Source organism: Symsagittifera roscoffensis, chromosome 1 (assembly GCF_963678635.1).
Source record: "Symsagittifera roscoffensis chromosome 1, txSymRosc1.1, whole genome shotgun sequence".
NCBI lineage: Eukaryota > Metazoa > Xenacoelomorpha > Acoela > Convolutidae > Symsagittifera > Symsagittifera roscoffensis.
In genome coordinates, this window is record NC_087062.1 from 27,498,177 (window position 1) to 27,505,901 (window position 7,725).

The window sequence follows — 7,725 nt, forward strand, 5'->3', positions numbered from 1 at the left end:
AACTGATTCGTTTCAAGCTTTATGTTTCAGTTTTTTTGTTATTTAAAAATTGAACCAAGAAAGTAATGAATCATTAAAATTTAATTTGTGACTAATAACTTATTCTTGCAATATTCGTGACTAATAACTTGCAATATTCGACTATGAATTGTTAATTTTTTCTCTTTCTCTTTCTCATTTCTTCAATTCAGTTTAAATCATCACCTGGAGCTCTTTTGTTTTGTTTTGACAACTAGACGCGAAAAGCTGCACAAATCAATTTCCGTGCGGGAGGTTGTTCTTTCACTTTTCTCGAGTATTGATTTTTTATTGCAAAAGTGCGGTAATTTTGCTTACAATAAACCAACTTTGGCTGCTTCTGATCATCAATTATTTAAAATTTGCTGCGCACTTATTTCATTCCAGATTGAACTATCATCACATCAATTTTTAGAACACAACTGACGTTGGTTTCAAGATAAGCCACTATTGTGAGAACAATTTTTTTCAAAAATCACTTAACTGAAAAAATACCAATATAGCGTCATTTAGAGTCATTGTTTATTTATATAACCAAAACTTAAATTTGCATCAAAAAAATTAAGAGATGGATCTTGCGAAAAAAGTTTTACAAGTTTTTGCGGAGTTTTGTTATTATTATTAATATTTGAACAGTTATAACACATTTCGCGCCTCATAAAAATGCGTCACTGGCAAAATCAATTGGCATTTTGCCTCTCCTACTTTTTGCCCCCGTAACTTTTACCCCCATGGACTAAAAACAATTTAGCCGATACGTGAAGCGCGTTTGCCAATCCAGAGGCTCGAACTGCTAATTACAACTTCTAGCTAATATAAGAAAGAGTAGCGGATTTAGGGGGGGTTTCTCGCCCTCTTCTCAGTGATCCGACCCCTTGCCGGTCCCCACTTTGTGTTTTTTTGAGATATCTATTTTTGTTGAGGTACCCTCAAAATTTTGAAGAGCTCAGGTAACGAAACTTTCAATGAAACTTAATAAACAATAAACTAATACAAATTAGAAGCAAAATGTATTAAAAATTAGAAGCAAAGCATGTTAAAAAGATAAATGAGTGTTTGAGCGTCGAACTTAAATTTGAGAGGAGCGAATAGTGTGAGGGGAAACCCCAAGTACTTTCCAAGTTTTTTCACAACAGTTAGCTTCGTTCATTGTACATCGCACAAACAAGACTGCTATTATAAAACCAAATCTCCCTGAAACTAAAAATTTGTCTCTCTTTCAAGTTAAATTTCTTGTTATCCATCATTTAAAAATTGAAGTTTTTCGAAGTTAAAAATCGTGAAAAGTTGTGAACATATTTATAGAAATATAGTCATTGCATGATGAATTGAGTTTTATAAACCGCTAAGCACTAGTATCCCAAATATATAACATTGATGCGTTGAAATTTAGATATTTTTTGTTAACCCAAACAACACTTGGGCCAAACAGTAAGTCAGTTATATTAAACTTAACGGTTTTGAACTTTTTGAGCCAAAAAAAGTAACTAAACCCTTGTTCAAAACACAACACAGTTTTGTTTTGAAATTTATTTGCTCGCAGTATATGCAAAACTTCAGTGAAAGTCTTTCGTTTCCTGAAGAGTTGCAGCAACTACAAGCGAATGAAACTTAAAAAATTGCAAACTTCTCATTTTTTGTTTTCTTATTTTTTTTTCTTACTGATCATCTATTTCAAAATACAATACCGATTTACCTAAAGTTTCGTTTTCATTTCAGTAAAAAAACTTTGTTTTTTGACCATTGCTGAAACTACAAGCGAAAGAAATTTTCGAAAAATGCGTGCCTGTTTTTTCTTTTTTGCTGGATGGGACTGTTCCAGAAAGTCGAGGCCGCCTTTAAAATTCTTCATTAAAAATGTTCTGAGTTTTCAATCACTCTTCATGCAAAAAAGCGTTCAAGTCAAATGAACCTGGAGCACATCCACAAAAAGTGCATGCACCTCGGAACGGAATACATCCGCAACTATGTACAACGAAAACTGCTTATGAAAGGGCCTCACCAAGCGCTAAAACAAAGTAGCACACATTGTTTCCAATGTCATAAATTTCAAGGGATTGCATTGACAATCACCACTGCCAATTTAACTGCATTCAGATTTGGGAAGCCTGGTAACGAGGACGCTCGTTCTTTCCAAAAATGACTATATCGGTCCCTTCTTCATTGTAGATAAAACTCTTACAGAGAAGAACTACAAATGCCTGTCCACGTGTTTGACGAAACAAGCGACACATCCTGAGACACGAGACTGTCTCGCTGCCGACAAGTGCATCACAGCAATTCGTCCTTTCATAGCTCGAAAAGGAATTCCTCGAATAGTTTTGTCAGACAATTTACTTTTTCAAAACATGCTCCAAAAAAATCAAGGCAAACACTATTGAGTTAGATGGAACCTCTCGACACACCACGAAACCGGTTAAAGGATGAAAAACCATCGGTCCTTTAATTTGGTTCATTGCGTGAAAAGCTCGTTGTGATGGTCTTTATTATTGTGTATCTCAACAATCTCAACAATAATCACAATAATCTCAACCTTAGCTCTGCCCGCCTCTCTCAGGATTTGTTTAGAACCATCAAGGTTGGAACAAAAGGACTCCTCGATTGGCGTCTCTTGACTCAGCAATGAGATAAAGGACAATTTCGCGGTGTAGATTTCCTGAGTGGACACTTCTCCTTTATTTGCCGTCAGCGATGATTGGAAACAACAGCGCTCAAAAGCTGACTTCAAATTCATAGACAATTGTAAAACAGAGAACGAGCGGCTTCTGGAAACGTGTTTTCCCAGTGCACGCCGAGACTCAATTCAAGGACTTCGTTTGGATACTCGAAGGTTTCACCGCAAGAAAAAATTGGCCATTGGGTTGCTTGACAGATATTTTTTACCGAGTCTCATAACATAGCGCGTTCATGAGTAGTAAAACTAGCGCAAGGCTAAATAACCAGACCCCTCGTAAAAAAAAGTTCAGGGCTCCGCAGAGGATGCTTATGTTTATAAATGTTTTTGCTAAAGTTGATTGTATACAGATTGGACTTTTGGTTTGGATGTAAAACGTGTATGGAAATCTGATAAATTCCTAACTTTTGATATCTATAAAAAGCGAGCAAAATGGGAAAACAAAAGAAACAAAAAAAATTTTCATGACAAGAGCTGTCTTGACACAGCCTTGATTCAACTGTTTTTTTAAAATTAAGTTATGATCAATTTTATTGGTATTTAGGCCTCACAGTCGTTGCTTTACTGACAAACTAATCCAAAAGTAAACAAGACTGCTCGTATCAGGGCGAGGCCCTGAATGTTGCGACTGCCTTTTAATGTTAATGGAGCAGTAATAACGTTAAAAAATTTAATTAAATAAAACAAAATGAAAAAAAAAATTCTAAAATTTGAAATTTTTCATAAAAATCATCCCCCCACACGCCATATAAAGTACAAAAGGATAGATTTCGCTCGTTGTAACAAATCAATTACGGCATATAATCTTCTTTCAACCAATTTGGAACGATTTATAAGACGGATTAAATCTCCGCTTACACGTTAATAGCGCGAATTATATCGCGCGTTAATTGTCCCAAATTGGTCAAAATGGCCAAAATGGCAATCTTTAAACCCTCATAACTTTACGAAAAATGATCACAGGTGCAATATCTTTTCCAATTTAAGCTCAGTACAACAATAGCTTTCGAATGATGTAAAAAAATTCCGTCAAAAATAGCTAGTTAAAAAGTCGAAATTTGTCTGAAGAAAAAAAAAACCCACCCCGAGCACAAATATTCCGTTACTTTCGTATCGAAAGTCGGAACAAAAAACAGATTGTCACGTTTTTATGTATAACTAACTTTTCTGACTGATTTTGAAACAATGGAAAACTCTCGTCTAAATTAACGAAACTCAAATTCTAACTATTAAGCTATTATTTTAAGGTTATGTCGCTACTATTTCTCACCAAGTTTCAAATTATTTCGCGAATAATATTCAAATGATCGCGACCGAGCTCGATCTTTTTGACTTGATCTGCGACTATTAATAGATTACCCAGACTAATTAGTAATTTTTGTCGCGGAGCAAACATAGTTGCAAATTTGGAAGTCTGGAGACTGGAGATTAGCCGCTGGTTTGCACCCTGGTGTTTTTTGGAACACGCTTTATATTTTTAGCACATTCAGAAACTGCTTATGATTATACAGTTTTTCGGTTCATCAAAACCCGCTACGAGCTGTTTTTCTCATTTTAGTTTCAAAACCAATTTTAGTTCATAAACCATTCTTAAAATTAGTGAAAATTGAGAGAATCAAGAAGAGAATGCTTCTTGTTCTTTTCACTGTTTTACCTCTGATTATACAAAAAAGTACCTTAAAAATCTAAACTGAGTTTTCAAAGCATTCTATAATATTCTAATTTCAAATAACTAAATTCACAGTGAATTGAAAATCGAAACATTGAAGATTTTGAATTTCAAATCACCACCCACGCTAACAAGATTGGGAACGTGGTTGGCGCACGCATTCGCCTCAGGAATTCGACAGCCTCGCCACCGAAAGAGTCCCCTAACGGCTCTACCATTTTCATTTAGTAGTATTTTCAGAAATCAACTTTTGGCAAACCGCTACCTTAAATTGTTTCGAAGGCTCCAACAGCGCCAATATATACACTTTTTGTCCAATAAACACAATTTGTTGCGCATCAAAACAAATCCATTTTTGTGGTCAGATGGATTTTAGACCGTTTTCTCAGACAGCTTCTGACTGAAAAGGCCGACAAAATCTCAAATTACAAAAATCCCCTTATGTGAAAACCCTAGATCGGAGCTGTGTTTTCGGTATGCTTCATTGTTATCTTCTTCATGCAGGGACTTACAATAAGCATCTGTGGGTCCCGCGAAAGCTTATGCTACTCTACATTTATAAAAAGGTTTTTCATTTTAAATTTTTTTTACTAGGAATAAGCGTTTTATGAAATGTTGTTGCTTTTCCTCGCTGCACCTCATTCACTAGCCCAACAACAGTTGAATAGATTATATTAGAAGGTAGGAACTAAGAATCCTTATTAAACACTGGGAAGTTTCTATGAATGATTTTGTACTCGTAGGTTCTCCCGGTTTCATTAAAGATCCATTATGTCCGATGTAGTTTTTTAACGACCATTTTTTGTAATTCAGGGTGAAAATAATGAGACTCCAAATAGCGAGTATTCGGATTACTTTTCGCATTTCGATTCAAAACAAATTTTAAATTTGCTAGAGAGCAGATAATATAAGGAAGTAATCTTTGGTAGTTGGCTTTCCATAATACACGCCAATTCTTGTTTTTGTGAAAAATTTAAATAGCCAATAATCACATCCCTCTATCCTAATCTTTTTGGCCCGAAATTATTTTCCCTCGCTGCTAGGTAACTAAATACAAACCACAGTGCATTTGTTTTTTTCTACCTCAACAAAATAGATTGACTTGCAGGCAGCCGCAGTAGTTTTTAATTTATTTTCTGAGCTATAATTTTTTATCGTCAAGGTGAAAACATGACAAAAGAAAAACTAATTTAATTCATTTATTTGCATTGCACCAAGTGCGGATCTAGCATTTTCTCGAGAGGTGCGGGGGTGGATTTTTGAAAATTTTTCGAAAGTTCGTCGTCTTTTTTTTTAGCTTTGTCATATTCATTTACCGAGCTCTCCGTGATCATTATAAAGACCATTTATTGGCAAACTTTCAAAATAATAGGCCAAAAAACTCCGTTTTTAGAGTTGGAAAGTTTTGACTCGTGGAAAGTTTTGACCAAAATGTTGCGTTTTTCAGCACCCCCCTCCCTCCCTCAAAGTTGGTATACAATGGCGGGCGCCTCTATAAAATAAAGTGTTTGGCGTCGGTCACCAAAAATGTATGCCTGAAAAACACCTTTTGGGTAGTCAGAAGGCCTAAATACGCAACTGCATTGCAACAAGAATGTATAAAAAGATAAGACATCAAAGTACTAAAATCAGTTCGTTTGTTGCAAATCATAGGTTTGCAGGCAAAGTTGGAAGGAAAAACTAACCCTTCGCACGTGACCTTTTTACCTAGATCACCCTACCTGCAGCTCCAATTAGTTTCTGAATCTCTACCCACTTTGAATTCCTTGTTTCTGAATTAAATTTTAACATCTAGTTATTTTCAAATCAAGCGTGACCAAAGGAACTATGCATGTTTATGGTCACTTTGTCCCATTTCCTACTAACCTAACTTACCATTGCAGTTAGCTATAACTATTTCAAAGTTCTGGGTATTACTTTTATCATAATACGTGGAAATATATGGAAAATGATGAAAACTCCAGCCAGCATTGTTTTTCTGCCTTTCCTCTTTTATGAAACACATGACATGGGCACTTAGCAAAGTGTAGTTAATTTTTTTTGTGTGCTATAGCTGATTGATGCCATTTCCGTTTAATTTTTAAGATTTTGATCTCTTTTGCGCTTTCAAGTAAAAACTAGCACGGTTTTTGAAACATTTTTTGATAATTTTTTAGTAAATTTATAGCCACAACTCGCAACCTCTTCACTTAACATCGCACTTCGAACTAAATTTTTTTTTCGTTTTTAACAAATTCAGAGAGTATTAATTTCAAGGCATATTTATCTAACTAACGTCCAATGTTGTCGTAAATTGGAAATAGTTTTACTTAGCAATTGTGATTAGCTCGCCAATTCGAACAAAAATTATCTCCTGTCCTCTGGTTTTTATTAGGGAAGAAGATAAAAATTCTCCGAGGCTCATTTTGCTTATTGGTGAAGTCTGCTAATGATTTCCGCTGACAAGTAATGCAAGCGGGCCATTTTGGACGTCAGTCCTAATTTGACACTTATTTGTTGCACTGTCAAGAAGAATAAGCTACTCTCTTCCCCCAAAAGAAGCCAAACTTTCATTTGTACTTGTTTTTTCTTTGGGGCTTGTTTTTCATCAAATTTTTAGATCATCTTCAAAACTTCATCTTACCGAAAGTGTTACCTTATGAGCTCGCATCGTGACATACAAGCGTTATCAGCTACTTTCGTCATAATTATCCGCAAATCAATCTCAAACAGTTTGGATAATCATTTTTGAAAAACCTTGATTTTGTCATTTAAATACTTCAAAGTAGCGACCGCAGAAAATTGACCTGCAATTTGATTTACTTTAAAAACGAGAATTATTTACCATATATTCCTGATTAGTAAGGCATAAATTGAATCTAAATATTTTCAGCGTCCCAATGGCGCTTTATAACAGACATTTTAATGTCAATTATTCTGATTACTCAACTGAAAGCTAATGGAAGGAAGAGCCATTATCCCTATTATATTCCTGTTTATATTTAATAATGCTTTTTGACCACTTTTCCAGTCTAAAACAGATTTCTTAAATGTCTACAGTCTCTTTGCCCGTCTGTGATTCTACCTCCAGTAGATTACCCTTCACAGCTTCAGACTCCTCAAAAATTGAAGGATTCGAGAAAACGAAATCGGATACTCTGATTTCGGACTCGGATGTAAATCTGAATGAAGAAAATAATTTGGTTCGGAGTAGTGAATCGCTCGGATCGGAGAAAGAAGCGCCGGCCGAGGACTACAGTCCCAAGTTGGGTCAGCCGAATGAGGTCTTCTTAGACGTTGGCCATCGGAAAAGTATGTCACGTGACGCATTAGATGACGTCAGCTACAATGACGTCATACCTACTTTGACTGACATGTTTGGAGG

The 7,725-nt window shown here is 35.5% G+C and overlaps 1 protein-coding gene across 7 annotated transcripts in view; it reads left to right on the plus strand.

The window, feature by feature from the left end:
- Positions 1–7,725, plus strand: part of LOC134842076 (potassium channel subfamily T member 2-like) — a 115,153-nt gene that overhangs the window by 25,442 nt on the left and 81,986 nt on the right. The window lies entirely within an intron of this gene.